Here is a 16,136-nt window from a genome sequence, read left to right on the forward strand (position 1 = left end):
GACCAATTTATTTTGTGAAACCGTGTGTGCCATTGGATAAGTTAGTTTAATAAGTATTGTAGCAGTGTTTGAGGTGAGTAAAAGTCTTGGCAACAGAGTTAGTGTTTCTGCATAGAGTAGAAATGCAGTTGTGTTTAGGGTGGTTTAGTATTCCTTCAGCTTAATTGAGTCCCGCAGGTTTGATTTATCCATGGTATTTCATCTGGAGAAGATGTACAGGTCTTGAACTTCTAGTTTGTCTAATGTTTGGTTAATCCAGTTAATTTCTTTTTGGCTTTGGGTTTGGTTGAATGCTGGAAGAAGTTGGGCCTGGGGGAAGAGAAACTTTCTTAATTTGACGTGTACAGCATATCCACCTAGCTGTTCCAGTTCCAGTAGTTAAGGATTACAAATATTGCTTGTCCCTTCTGATCACATGGCACCTACAGAAAAAAAAATGAGAAGCATCTGCTGGCTTTACACTTGTGTAAATGGGCTGTCCCCCATCTGACTTATTTTTAATTAGTTATGCAAATGGCATCCCTGATAAGTTTCATTCATGATAGAGCAAGACAGCAGTCTTTCATAGAGGGCTAGATGGCAGCCTCTTCGTTGATTTCCATATCCAAGACTAAACAAATTACTGATGTTTCCAAAAAAGTAATTGGGAAATTGCATATTCCCCCAGAACAATTGAAACACCTTTTGTCTAGCCCTTATTGCTGTTACGAATATTACATTGGCAGAAGAGATAGCTTTCCACTTTAGAGTATTGGTCACAAGAGTTTACTGCTGTAGGTTGCTTGCACTGTGACTTGGTAAAGGTATTAATTTACCCAATAAGTACTTTATTAATCCATCCATTTAAAAAACACAAAGGAATTACAAATGCTGAGTTAGCTTGATTGAGGTAGGCTTTCAAACAGGATGTGTTTTTGGCAAATTCGCCCGACAACTGTTAATTCAATAGATTCTAAATTCTAATTTACCTTAGAAGCCCTCTAGCTAAAAGCAAGTCTAAATCCAACACAGAGACTTCTTGGCACAGCTACTGTGCAGAAATAATACATTAGCCGGCCTCTCCTATGCATCTGAGTTCATCAACCAATGCTAATCAATATAGCATAAGCCTTGAGCTTCCTTCTTCATTGACAACACAACGTGCTCTGATTCATGTGTGGTCAACTGGTGTTATTTTATTTTAAAATGTTTTTTATGAAATGTTTACGGAACAATTTTGCTTAATTTCTTACAGTTGTACAGGGTTATTTGCAGGATAAGAAAGTCCATTCAGGTTATCCTTTTGTTCAATTGCAATAAAACAGTCTCATCCTGCATTTCAGAAAATGCAGCATCTGATCATGACAACGCCTCCAAGGCAATAAAACTAATTTTAGTCAAATTTAAGAGGAGGTATAAGAAGGATTTTAATATATGTAATAAATACATCTGAAATGACTTTCTGTAGAAAATAGTGGTGGACCAAGGCTTTTCACAATCGCTGTATTGGAAAATGCTTATGAAGGTGTAAATGTAGCTCAATTGGTAGATTTACTTAAGTCACTCTGGTCAAGCAGTAAGTTTAAATGAGTGTTTATGGATATTCTGTTTGTTTCCATGGACACCCTTTTTCCCATTGGATATATTAAAAATATGTATTTCCTGCCAAGTGGTTCTGTGAAAGCAAATTAATGTTTACCCAAATCAGTTTTATCATAGGTAGAGGAATAATATCCAGAATATTTACTATTCTTTCACAGAACACTGTTTGTATGTAAACAGTGTGATTGATTAGACAGAAAGGTTTCATTGCCATGAGAGAGACAGTATACTGTCTAGTGCATGGACCACACAGCCTACTATCTCTGTTGCAGAATATGAACTTGCAGTATAAACCAACACCACAAGAATCCAATATAAAACTATAAGTTAATATGATTCCTATTTATTATTATTATTATTATTATTATTATTATTATTATTATTATTGTTGGTCACTGTAGTGGATCGCTTCCTTGTGACATCCGCATAAGACTTACCTCTCAACTGCAGAGCTTGCTCTTTAGTTGAATGGTAAGACATTTGTCTTTGAACCGTATGGTTTGCGATTCATGTCCAGCCCTTGCCTTTCCATTCAATTCAGTGCCCTGTGATTCATTACAACATGCCTTTTAACCAAAACTTCAGTTTGGGTTACTTACTAGTGAAGCTCTGTCGTGACATGCTTTATTGTATACGTACACAACGGAATACAAAAGACTGATCTTGTAATTAAGAGTTTAGAAGCAAATGAAAGAGTTGCAGTTCCTGTGACTTTGAATCCTGATAATTAAGGAAAGATATTGCTTACTGTCTGACATCCATGTTGTGCCTGAACAGTGATTGTTATCTGCATTGTCTACTGTTTTACTAAAACACATTATCTACAGAACAGTCATGTGGGAAAGCTTAAATCAAGCATACAATATGAGGATCAAAGTAAAGGACAAGATTATAATCCCTGTATTCTTTTTATTGTCATAGCTGTACAAAGTGGGGAGTTTCCATGTGTCATTTCAAGATGGGAGGCGTGCAGTTCAAATAAGTTTGTGGCTTATTCTGAGAAAATAGACCTAACAAAAAAAGCTTTAATTGAAATAGAATCCAAGTAGTCCTAATGGGTTTATTATAGTTTGCCTCCCATTTCTCTCATGATACTGTAATGCATACATTTTATTTTGTCAGTTGTTTATTGATTTTATTTCTCCTGGTATTTCTCCAGACGTCACCAGATGTTTAAATCATAAACTGCGCCAGTAGTTTCAGTGTTTCTTACTAAGGCTGCTATGAAAATACAGTATGTTCAAAGCTCTCCCGTTGTGGTGGTCTAGGCTGGTTTGATATAAACACTTGGTTGGCCCTTGCCACCTCTTTCTAATCTCGACAAAAAAACAAAGCTGTTAAAGGAGGGAGGAGGAGAGGGGGGCGGGTCTAATTACAACAAATCTAAATAAACAGCATCAATCACGTAGAGCAGCAGTGCTCCTTACTGCCTCCCATGTTTTTGTCTTTGCTAATGTGACAAATGATGTTCGGATGTATGGTGACAAAAATAAAAATGTTACATTTGATGGGCTAGATGGAAATTACTTCATTTTAAACTGGACACATATTGCTTGAAGATTCAGTTTAAACGCTGGTTTTATCATGGTTTATATACCAAAATAAACAGAACAGCCCCTAGTTTTGTAACACTAACACTTTCACTTACTTTTACTTTGTTTCCAAAATATATGAACACTCAGTGTGCTGAGCTGGCCTAAACCCAACACACATATTAGTGTAGAAGACCAAGAGGCCATTATAAGGACCTGAATTATTGGAGCAGGGGGATAATCTCAATGCAGTTTACTCATCTGCACCACCTAATTTTAATTTCACTAAACTCAGGCACAAACTGCAATTCCCTTCAAATTCATTTTTGAAAACAAAACAGTAACTTTTTCTGTATAAATCCATCTCTACTGCTTACTTTAAAAGTAGACAAAGGCACATAATTAAACAATAATCTCATTCTGACATTTCTATGAACTGCGCTGCCTATGCAACACTGATGGGTGTAAAATACTATAATTACTGAAGATTAATGTAATAGCTTTTCCTTTTTAAGGGCTGGCAAGATGTGACACATTGAGGAAAGCAATTCATCAGGTTAGCCTTAATCCATTTATTTTAGACAGAATAAGATAGTAACAATTTAATTGTTAGTTGACAAGCCTATTGCCATTTGAAAGTTTAATAACATGTTTTATATGTGGACATAAAATTAGAAAGGGACAACATGACATGTAAGGTGCAGTGTCCTATATGGGTTTATTTATATATAAAGGTGTTTTTGCCATGTTGAAAATATCAGTTATTTGTAGGTATAGTAAACGTATCAGTATAAAATCCATATTAAAGACCCATTCTTCTCATTGTTTCCACTATTTAATTTATTTTTGTATTTGAGCTATGGTGGAGCTTTGTGGCAATAATAATAATCTTCTGCTGCTGCATGAAGCAGCAGGTGCCCACTTGTTTTAGTTTACAGAGTTAAAGCATATTAAATAGGCTTCAATGATGCAGGATGCTTGTGATAATGCAAGATGTTTTAGGGAATAGAAACCATCTGTAAAGACAGCTGAATTTAATGAAGTAGATGGCACCGAAAGGTAAACTGTGAAAGACAATGTAGCTGAGATGCACAGGAATCCTATTTTAGTAGAAAATTGAGTATAAATTTATGTTTTACATTTTTTTATTTTCATCTGTCTAGCATCAATCATTATTCTTGCATGCAAAATACTTTCCATACAATTCATGTTCTTTTTTCTTTACAGCTGCATTTTATAACTGCAGAAATCCCTATTCTCTTAGGTAGCAGAATTGTCTTAGGCATTACTGGTTTACCTCTGATACTGAATTAAACTGTCTATAAGGCCCTCAAAATTGATTTCAGATCCAATAGTTATGAGATGCATGCATTCATGTGCAAGCAAGTTATAGCCTAGGCCAGTGTAGGTCTCACATACTTCATAGGATTCATTATCTTAAACAAATACATTACCACAGTAATTAACCCCTCCCATAATAGTATAAAGTTGACAGAAGTAGTCTGCCTCTGTAGAAGCGTGGGAGGTTGTGGCTCTGAGATGATTTATGAGCTGTTTAGAATGTTGTTTATGTTAGAAGTCATTGTAAAATGTATGTCCTCTGTACTGGCTCGGCGTTAAGATCTTACTGATGTGCAACACATGAGATATGCTATCTAATCATACAAGTTCAAGTTGTTTTCTTTTCATTATGATAAGCAACCCACCACCCCTCCCATATAATTAAAAGTATGTGTTGACCATTACCAGTATCATGACTAAAGACAGAAGTATTTGGTTGATTTAAGAGTTACGGAGAGGCTAGTTGACCCATTCACTTGCTTTTCACCTCTGGAGGTGAATCTGGCTCAGATTCTAATGAAATGAGTTTGGTGGTCTCAACTTAAATCACATGATGAAACCACAGCTGCTACTTTGAAAAACTCCTCAAACTCGTTCAGTCATTCCTTAGCAGCAGCTTTCTTCTTTTGGACAGGAGACACCTGACTTTATATTCCTTCATGTCAAAAATGTTCCTGACAAATCACCTTTATAACCCTGCCAAGAGCCCCTCGGAAAAGATATGACAGCAGATGTTCCAAAACCATTTTTTTGCATTAAAACACTTTATAAGTACAGTATCGTCGCTTTTATAAATGTAGTAGCCTCATTCCACAAAGGAGACCCATTGGCAGATGAAACGCTCTGCATGCCACTACACTTATGTTATATGCACTATGTACAAACTCAAATTATGAATACGCTTTTTACTTTACACTCCACTGTCTGCATTGTATTCCCTGCTCTGCTCCAGCAATTGCACATGTAACCCCTTTCGTTAGCATTTGGCTGGCAGATCAATAACAAGTATCACGTCTATCTAATTCTCTGAAGACAGGAACACCAGCTCCTGTGATATTTGAATCCCCCCTCCACAGACTAATAGCTCGAGATGAGCCTTTGTTGTTGGGCATGCTATGTTACTTTGAGGTATAAGCCTTCCCACAAACTCTGCAGTAGTCATCAGCATTCTGGCCAAAGGCTATGTCCGTTGGGACGCAGATCTGTGATGTTTTATTCAATGAAGCGATGGAGATGATAAGCGATTTTGATAATAAGCTTTTATTCATATATTATTACATAGGCTGTTAAATTACTGAAAATGCCCCAAATCACAACAGTACCAATATGTATATAATGTAGTATATTTCTGGTTATATTATCTCTGTGAAATCTGGGTCAATAAAATACCTAAAGAGTACATAACATAAAGTGTGTTATTTGTTTCCATGGTTAACACAGATATGACAACTTTGAGCCCATTCTTTAGTTAACTTCAGTGGCAACACAACATGTTTAATACTGTATGTCAGTGCCATCTGCAAAGAATTACAGTTGTTAGGCAGAATAACATTCCTGTCTCTTGATAGCAGTTTACAGGAACTCTGTGCTGTGCGTGTAACAAATCAAAATAGATAAATGCAAAAAAGTCACCACGAATCCATATTCCTTCCCTGGAAAGGTCTCTGTGCTACATTAACAAACCCGTTCAACTATTAAAGGGAACTTCCTGTGTGGATATTTGAGATTCCTACAGGCTACTGGAACATAGTAAAGGGTACATAAGGACCTTTTTTATTTTTATTGTGTTACATGTTACTAACTGTTTACGTAAGGTGTGTGTTTTGAATTATTATTATTATTATTATTATTATTATTATTATTATTATTAATTTTTTTTTTTTATTATTTTTTTTTTTACAATTTGACCACTTTTTTAAACCTTTAAATTGCATTCCCTGCCTCAAGATTGTTTCCCATGTATCTGCATGGACCTCTCAGAACTACATTTCCCATCATCCTCCTGCTCATTGGTAAATCCATCTGTTACATATGTGAGCAGGAGGATGATGGGACATGTAGTTCTGAGAGGTCTATGCAGATACATGGGAAGCTCTCTTGAGGCAGGGAATGCAATTTAAAGTTTAAAAAAGTAGTCAAAAAAAAAATAATTAAAACAATTCACACACCTTACATAAACAGTTGTAGCAACACATGGGAACATGTAACACAATAAAATAAAAAGGTCCTTATGTAACCTTTGATTGGCTTTATAGTGTTAGCTGTATTCACTGACTGGTAGAAATAAGACCTAAGGCAAGAGCGCATTATTAACAAGCGTATGGCTTAATCCCAACAAGGTGGTAATATATGCGGTGCTGAGAGACAAAGACAGGTTTCTGTCATGTGTCTGCCTGCTTTGTGAATGGGATAATGGGTGGGATAACCAATGAAGAACTTCAGGAACGTGTATCCTTGAAAATCGTCTGACGTTAGGCACTTGTTTAACAGTTTACCCATGTATTTTCTTTTTAAATACTTATTATTATTTGTGTTTTTTTTTTTTTTTTTTTTAAAACCACTGCCCCGATGGCAATTAATCTTATTAATCTTGTCATATTCCCATTTGAATCTGTCTTCACTGTACTTCATTTTGAGGACAACTTCATGTATTCAGTAGTAAGGCCATTTCACTCCTGTGCTCAGAATACAGGGCACGGAATGCTATTGCACAAAGAAGAGGAATCCTCCTATCTCAGTCAGTGGTAACGTTTTCATGATCTAAGAGGCATTTTGTGTCTTTTGAATGTGACCTGAGGCCTCACCAAAAACCGGTTGATAAAGAATCATCTGTTACAGTAGTAGAATAAACTTCACTCCCAACCTATTAAAAATTTGAAATTGCCACTATCCCAATCTATCCAAGCTCTATGACCTAGCATTGCAGTTCCCAGTCGAAATGCTTCAATCTTATTATACCGTGTTGTAGAGAATTCAAGCCGCTCCATGTAACAGCCTCCTGCCAGATGTGTTGCAGTGAGGTCAGGTCTGACTAATTTAGAAGCCACTTCACTTGCAATCCAATGTAAGGCAGTAACCAATTCCCTTTCAACCATAAAGGTGTTTGAACGCTAAGGATAAAGATCTCATGTGTTTGTTTAAGTGTCTCTGGAGTATCAGGAATCAGAATTTTGAACTGCTTCCTGGTACTCGCATGTCATGTGTAATTGCCTGCCACTATTTCAACTGAAAAAAAAAGGGTGCTACAGACCACCAATCGTGGATACCAATGACAGCATCCCTTTATACAACAACATTAGAGATGCATGCAAGGCAGGGGACACTAGTCATGGGGAACTTCAACTTCCCGGGTATCAACTGGAACAACCCCCACAGATTGTGGAGCGACAGAGCTGGAAATGGTGGAAGTGGCAAATTCTTGCTTCTTAACCCCATTTTTAAATGTGCTTGCCTCGACCAAGTATTCTCAAATTACCAAGACAGGATGAATAGAAATCATGGAAACACAAGGAACAAGCAACCACAACATGATCGCATTTACAGTCTACTGGAATTGCGAAATAGCAACATTCAAAACGCTGCTCTACAATTTCCAGAAGGCCAACTTTGAAGGAATGAGACGAAGCCTGTACAACACAGACTGGGACGCGACACAGTGTATGGAATGGGTTAAATAGTTAATGTTGAGGCAAAGACTTGACAAAGTCCTTAGATGAATCAACTAGGAACTGGACGAGCTTAGATGAGCCAAATGGCCTCCTCTCATTTGTAAAGGTTCTTATGTTCTAATGTTCAAAAGTTAACAGTATTCTTCATTTTTACTAGTCAGTTTAAAAGTTCAAAGTCTGCACTTGTTCTATGTTGTTAAATAGGATTCAGTGCTTTATACAAGGTTGGAGCATGAAGGGGATATTTAGCTGTTACATGTAGTTTTATCTTGAACACCAGCTGAAATGAGCACATTTACAATTAAAATTTAGATGCCTGGGCATGTGACAGGGATTAAAGACATGCAAATTATACAGTGAAATATTGGGTCCACAACTATATCCACAAGCATTCTAGTAAAGAAATGAAAACATGTTGCAGACCAGCAACCTGATGCATGTCTTTATAAGTTTTTGAGGAGAGAACCATTATTTTTTATAAGATAATGCCTACCAACAACTGATTTAGTTAATTAGGTTTATAATGTTAATCTTGTGTTTATTATGATCTTCTCAGTGACATAGAAATAGTGAAGGCACTCATGTGTTCATCTATCCTACTTACATATTTAGATGTATAGAACCAGTCATCCAAGTGAGATAAAAGATGGTTTACAAGATCTTCTTTGCCACAAATCTAAGAGGTTCTCAAAATGTAACTTTTGGTGACCTGCACCTACTTCTGGATTGCAAATGGTTATGACTATGGCATATGGCTATCTGTTAGTCTCTAAATTATTCATTCTTTGCTCAAGGATATGCTGTTGATTTATATTGTGTTTTTTCAGCATTTGCTCTATTCTCTAATTAGTATGCTGGCCCTTTATAGACAACTGTCTGTATTTATATAACTTCAGTGCCTTGGTAATGTGACAGCAACTTGAATTATTAGAACAGGAAGACATTTCTTCTTTTTTTCTAAACATTTTTCAATTCCTTTCTGACTTGTATCATTTAATGATTTATGTGCCATTTTTTATTAAATAAACGACATCAACAACTGTATTTTAATTTTTTTTATCAAAGACTATGCTTTCGTGTGTTGAAAATGCTGTACCCGGTACCATTTTTGAACTGGTAAAATGGTGTGGTAGCAGTTGGCTCTCATCACCTTGGTAACTACCATGCCTCCATTTGATTCTGGTAGACATAAATACACATTCAGTCCATGCAGCAAACCAGCAAAGTTCTGTAGGAATACCTGAGTTGGGGGCTGTTGCTTTGTAGGCTGTGTTGTCTACAGATATTTGGAATTACTGGGGCACAGCCAGGGCACTGTGGCTTTAGGAGTGGCATCAGTAGGGACATTTTGGAATATGTGTTGACAATAAGACAGGTAGCACCGGTCTTTGGAACCATCAGCAGTGCAAGCCTTCATTATAACCCAGTCTGGCATTGCTTTCCAGAGACACTTGGAGCCATATGTAGTTTTATTTATAACACTGTTTCTGGATGGGTGTTGTGTGCTAAATATGCCGTTTATTGTCAACAACCTTTCCTGTTAAACTACTCTTCTGTAGAGAACCACATTTTGGACTAATTAGTTCACATGTGGATGTTACCATAGTGATCTTACTGTTTTACTGCACTAGTTGACGATGGGACTGGTGATGAGTACTGCTGTTTTGTACAGCACTGAGGGGTCTTTGCTGTTCAGTACTTTTACAATGCTCATTCTAACATCCCCATATAATGGGGGAGAAACCACATGTAATATTCTAGTTTTTTTTAAACAAGGCCACTTTTACGATACAAATATAAAAACTAAACTGAACTCCCAGGGGATTACATTTTTCATTGTGCAATGTCTAACTGCATCGTGGCTGGCATCAGCTCTGTGCTCCAATTTCCATATGTAAATGAGGCTAATTAAGACATAATCATTAATTAATAAACCTAGACTTCAAAGGCTTCCAATACTAATTTACCAAAATCTATGAGCACTGTTGTTGGTGTTCATGATGTAATTAAGAGCCACCTTTTTAATAAATTTCTTAACTCTTCAATTCTTAACTGTTTTTTAAGAGTAAAAACCCAGGCTTTAACGTCATTTGCCTTACTGTATGTCTGTGACGGGGTACTCCCTGCCCCTGTGCATACTACTCGTGCTAGTTTTAGACCAGCACAATACTTGCTGTGTTTCTTGTCTGTTTGCGTATCAGCGCTTCACTCACCATACTGTCTGCCTGTATTTCCGGGTCTGTGACGTCACCACGCAAGCGTTCAATGACATCGGTGTCGGAAGTGGACGCAGGTACCCCGGAAGGCACATGCAAGCCTGTAGCCTGGTGAGCAAGTCCGAGGGAGGACTTGAGGCTGGCCGGGGAGACTGTTGTGTGCACGGGGGTAGGGGTCAGGGCTGGTAGGTGACGCAATCAAATATGAAGACATCAGCCCAATGCATTTTATGGTTATTCTCACGGACTTCGGTTATGGGGTTCTATTTTAGGAAATACCTGTATGGGGGATACTTGTAAAATGTTGCATTTTCAACGTATTGTAGGTTTTATTTTAAAACTTGTCAATGGTTGTCAAATGGAAGCTTCTTAATGAAATGTAGGCTATATTGGGCATAAGGGGCAATGCAATTATTCCTTATAATTCTTGAATTTGTAAAATACATCCTTGCATGGATCAATCCAGTTAAAACATAAAGTAATTTACTGTTTCGGATTAGATCTAGAATTACCTTGCCTACTAAAACATGTGTTCGTTAGACAACTACTGTACGATACAAACTGGCATCACACATTTGGGGTTTGATGAGTAATTCTGGCCATGGCCTTGAGGACAAATCTGGCACACTCCAGTCAGTCTTTAACTCCAGCTTTAGCCCAGTTTGACAGGCCGTGTTTAAAGTTGCTTGCTAGCCCTGAACACTTTGACAGAGTCTCTTGCTGAAGGTTAAAGAACTGGCGAAAACAAGCTGCCACACAGGCAGCCCCAGTGATGGATTCGATTAATGATTCCCCATGGCAGCATGGTGCGATGTTTTAAAAGGAATAGCTTCGTTTCCATGATACGCCTCATGTTTCTGTTCAAATAGCTCTCCAAAGAGCTTGGCATAATGCATTTTTTATTTAGGCAGTGCAAATCTTAAAATGGCTTTCCTGCTGTTCAACATAATAAGCAAACTGAACAGTTGAAATAATAAAAACAGCAGAGGCCAAAACAACTAAAACTGATAACCACCGCCAATTCTATTCAGCTGTAATACTAGACCATGGGTAAAAAATCACCCAAATACAAAACATGAACTAAAACAAGAAAAAATACGATACGATGTTCTGCAGCTAAGAAAACATAAAACTGTGTTAAACCGTGACTTAGAACTAGGTTCTACAGACTGGAAATATGTTAGGCTTACAAGTAACTTAGAAGGTAGTTGAATGGAAATGTAATATGCATTGATGTGTCACTCACAGATGGCCCACAAATGCAAATGTCCTGGTCCATTACAGCAAAATATTAAATGTATACGTTTATTTATTTATTTATGTAAGTTTGTGTTTTATATGTAGCTGCATTGGGTTAACATTTCTTCATGCTGCAAAATGAATGTGTTATCTGGTTTTTAACATACATAATGTATTATAATAATAATAATAATAATAATAATAGTTCAGTAATACTGAATAAAAACATACTGCACCATTCATCAAGGATTAGATGAAAAGTTTCAATACCACAGAATACAAGTGTAGTCCCTGACTTATTGGACACTGCTGGCACCAAAGAAACAATAGGGCACAGATACTGATTTTGTAAACTGGAACAGTATGGTTCAGAGGAGTGGTGTGTACGTGTGTCGACCTTACTTTCAAGTGATAATTATATCTAGCCACTTTTTAATTGCTGTTTTTAGCAATTTTTTACATGCTACTCTGAAATAGAATGAAACTGCCATTTTAATGGCAACAATTCTATCGGTCCACCATCTCATCTGTTCTTAGCATTTATTTCATTTATTCATTGAAATTGACACAGCTTGGAAGTGTATATTTTAAATTATAAGTGCTTCATTTGGAATTGATTTGTACTGCTCATACTTTAAGCAGTGCAGTAAAAAAAAAAAAAAAAAAATTAAGGGTCATTTCTATTTCTGCCAGCTTGCTCTGTCAGACATCAAATAAACACACAAAAGCCTTGTTTTCCAACTGATCAGTTTGATACTCAACTTGAAAATACCAAGATGACGTTTTTTGAGAGGCTTATGTCCGGGATCTCCTAATTCTCAAAACTGCAGTTCTAGAAAAGATAACTCCAGTCTAAACTGCAGCCCAATAAAATAATCAAATATACTAATACATTTATATGTATATCTTTGCCCATTTTTAGTCACATTTTGGTGTAAGAGGCTGAAATAATGTAGGGTAGTCTTATTGTAACTTCTTTGTAGTATTTATTGCAATAACAAACCAATGCACGTACAGTCCCTGAAAGATTAGAAATAGCTGTATAAAACCGAGAGATTATCGGATTATAGCTAAATGCAATCTGAAAAGTCTACATACAGGAGGCAAGGTATGTGCAACAAGTTTGGCAAAATTTAGGGTATTTATTGTGCTCAGAACTGTTGACAGAATGAACGATGAAAAAAAGTATTGTATTAATCTCTGATTCCAGATAAACTCATTTTTACTGGTGCTTTCAAAAGTACTTCTGCTGGACAGATTGGCTCGATGACGCGTATTGTTCCTATCAGTCATGATTTTCTTCTTTTATTTCCAGCTGTCACTCTTCACTTCATGAGCTTCCATTTTCAGGTCTGCCAATAGACAGGTAAGGCATCCTTTATATAATGGTTTCCATTTATAGAAACACAGACTTCTCTTCAGGTATGAACAGGTGAGATGTGCTATATGAAATCTGCGCACCCCCCTATTAGTTTATACTAATAGGGGGGTGCAAAAATGTGCCCTGTTTTAGTTCTGCTTGCAGGAGGAGAAAAACAATGATGTAACCAAAAAAAAAAAAAAAAAAGAAAGTCTTGCATAAAACTGAACAAAATAAATCCCAGTATCCTGAATCATATGACCAGGGGACCCATTGCTCCATTAGGCTGAATTGGGAGGCCAATATATGAACTGGATATAGTTTTGGTAACACAATCTAAACTGAAGTGTACAGCAAGATATAGAACTCTGGAATTTCCTCCGAGGGCCGTTTTGAGCTCACCCGCTGATCTGTGTGTTTTTTTTCTTTGTCTGTCTTATTTTGAAGGGTCTATTTATAAGTATTTTATTTGCAAAAAAAAAAAAAAAATGTGAATATGCCTACTATTCCTTTAAAAACTAAATTAACATTCATATATAACAGTGCTTGATGACAAACAGCGATAAACAAATATATAGCTCTCTTCCCTCACAGCTAGTTCACAATCTCAGCCTGACCCGCTGCCTTCTATTCAGCCCTGTTCCATGTGTGAAACAGAGACTGACAAAACTTTGTTCCAGATTGTGAGGTGGTTTTGGGATGTCCACTGGGATCCAAGATGATCTTCTACATGACAGTTATGTAGCAGGGAAACAAAAACAAGATTTTGAAGAAATAAAATGCATGAAGTATTGCATCTATGGGCTTCATTACACAGTGCATTGATTACATGCTTCCCAACGTCACTTCAGGAGTCTTTTTAGAAGTTGTTTTTGCTGGAATAGTAATTAAGCATGGTAAATAATCTAGACGTCAATAGCTTTTTTTAAACTTTTGAATACTGAGTGGTCTCAAAGGGTAACAGATCTTTGACCACTGACCGCTTGAGTGACTATTGGTTGGATTTGGTCATGTGACAATAGTATTGGCCAGTAGGTTTACGAGTTGGTTAATAAGATGTTAAATATTAAATTCAACTGTAAAAGACAAGTATGCAAATGAGGGTTAAAAAGGTTATTGTGTCATCATCCTTTTCTGAAACTGTGGGACAGGATATTGATACAGTGGAATACTTGCTAAAAGGGACAGTCTTTCCAGGGCAGAGGGCATAACATAGCTCTAATATTACTCTAGCATGTGACAGTTAAAAGCAAGAAAGATAGGTAATTTGTTATTTATGTTTAAACAGAATTGCCTGTAGACAGGCTTGCTCTGTCAAAACACCACCTGATAGAGTACAGTAGTAATCTTTGACACAGGACTTAAACTCGTAAATTCATTGGTATGGCAATGTAACTGCATTCATTTATCAGTAAACAGGGCTGCTGTGACTCAGGAGGTGACCGTTTCTTCATCCCAGCACGTGACGGCTGTGAATTAGCAGGCCGAGTTTAAAGCCTGCAGTGCAGCAGGCAGTGTTGCTTTTAATTTTATACTTAAACTTTTCAAGTTTGTCCCCGACAGGGGAGAGAAAGTCAGATCAGATTCAGAACAGAACACACCTGAGCTTTGTCACCTCTGATTTTATCGGTGTCGATCTGCTTCTAGCTCTTGTTTAAAAAGTTGACCTGGACTTAGTAGTTTTCCAGCTTACATTTTAGTGTTGGTTTGATTGTCAAAGGATGAAGTACCTTAAAACAAGGACTCCCGGCTACTGCAGTGCACCATGCACCAGTTTTTTTTGCTGTTTTATAGTAGGCTGTTGTTCAAATTGATGAATGTGATATTGAGCAAATGAAAACAAATACATTTGTTTATTTCTGAAGACAGTGGACTGGGAAAGGACTGGGGGATGGATGGTACAGCCTACCATCTTAAGTTTTATTAACCCTTGCAGAATGATATATTTATAAATAATATCAGCATTTAGTTATTTCTTTGGGGCAACTACAGTGCTAGATGCCTTCTAAACAGTTACTATGGGGTTTAAATTATCCATCATTATAATGTAATTGTCATATCAATAATGCTGTTTTAATTTCTTTCCATTTATCATCAATCATGATCTATTGGGAGCTACACAATAATGTCTTGGAAATCATACAACAGTATAGATGAACCTTGTTTTAATGATTCCATTAAATTACCCCTTTCATGGGTTTGATTTAATCATGATCAAGGTTTTTAATCCTAATACATCATAATTAAACCATTTATTATTTCAAATAGACATTGCTTAATTTATCATTGTTGTGCTGGACACAAACATGAATAATAGACTGTATATGAAATACGTGGAAATGTGTTGATTTTGAATGCTTCTAAATGTTCCACGAAGTGGTCTGCTAAACGTCTTTGAGTTTTCTGAATGTACAGTTTGTTGCATTTCTTGTAGATAATGCAGTATACTATTCCTTTAGAGGTGCATGTAAAATGTTCATGGATGATTTAGGGCCGCTGATCTATGTTTGGGTGTTAATGTATTTAAAGGTAGTGCATCATGGTCTATTGCATGGAATTGTGCCTTTTTAAAAGTTCACCAGAAGAACAAATCTTGTTGTGGACTACAGATTCTCTTAGATTCTTGTCTCTTCTATATGATATCAGTGGAGGAGTCTTGGAAATAGGCGATGCAGATGGGTCTTGCTGTAACATTTTAAGGTTTCTTTTCACAATTTTCTATATTTCTCTGTTGGTATGGTGATATCTGAGGACCAGAGGAATTCTGTCATCTGCATGTTTACTATTATTATATAAAGCATCCTTTCTGTTTATATTAGAAATGCTGGATTTAGCTTCAGTGAAGAGCTCATCTCTGTACTTTTAAACTTTTGTGTACTAAAGGATATTTGTACTGTAAAGTGCCATTTTAACATTAACAAATATCACAGTCACACCCACTCACGCTCAAAAGATGTTGGCTCCAAGGTGCTATCTGTGCACTGTGCAATGTGCCTCCACCTCCGTGCTGGAGCTTTACAGCTTAACACTATCTAATTGTCCAGAGCAAGGGGCAGAAATGTGCTCTTTCTTTTCAATACTAGCTGGCAAATACATTCCTCTTCATTCGAAAAGGATTTGTTTGTGTTGGCCATCAGCTTTCACTCACAATTGCCAAAACAGAACAGCTGTGGCAAATTAGGGGGCAGATGTTATATTT

General features: G+C 36.8%; 1 protein-coding gene across 3 annotated transcripts in view; it reads left to right on the top strand.

Moving 5' to 3' along the window:
* The window catches only part of LOC117430770 (probable E3 ubiquitin-protein ligase MID2), a 124,648-nt gene that overhangs the window by 35,321 nt on the left and 73,191 nt on the right, over positions 1 to 16,136 (top strand). For 2 of the 3 annotated variants that reach the window (XM_059000642.1, XM_059000641.1), the window contains one exon: positions 12,893 to 12,943. The exons of the other annotated variant lie outside the window; for it this stretch is intronic. The gene's annotated coding sequence lies outside the window, so the exon portion shown is untranslated. The remainder of the gene's footprint in view (positions 1 to 12,892; positions 12,944 to 16,136) is intronic. 3 annotated transcript variants of the gene reach the window in all.

The sequence above is a fragment of the Acipenser ruthenus genome, chromosome 26 (assembly GCF_902713425.1).
Source record: "Acipenser ruthenus chromosome 26, fAciRut3.2 maternal haplotype, whole genome shotgun sequence".
In the NCBI taxonomy this organism is placed as follows: domain Eukaryota; kingdom Metazoa; phylum Chordata; class Actinopteri; order Acipenseriformes; family Acipenseridae; genus Acipenser; species Acipenser ruthenus.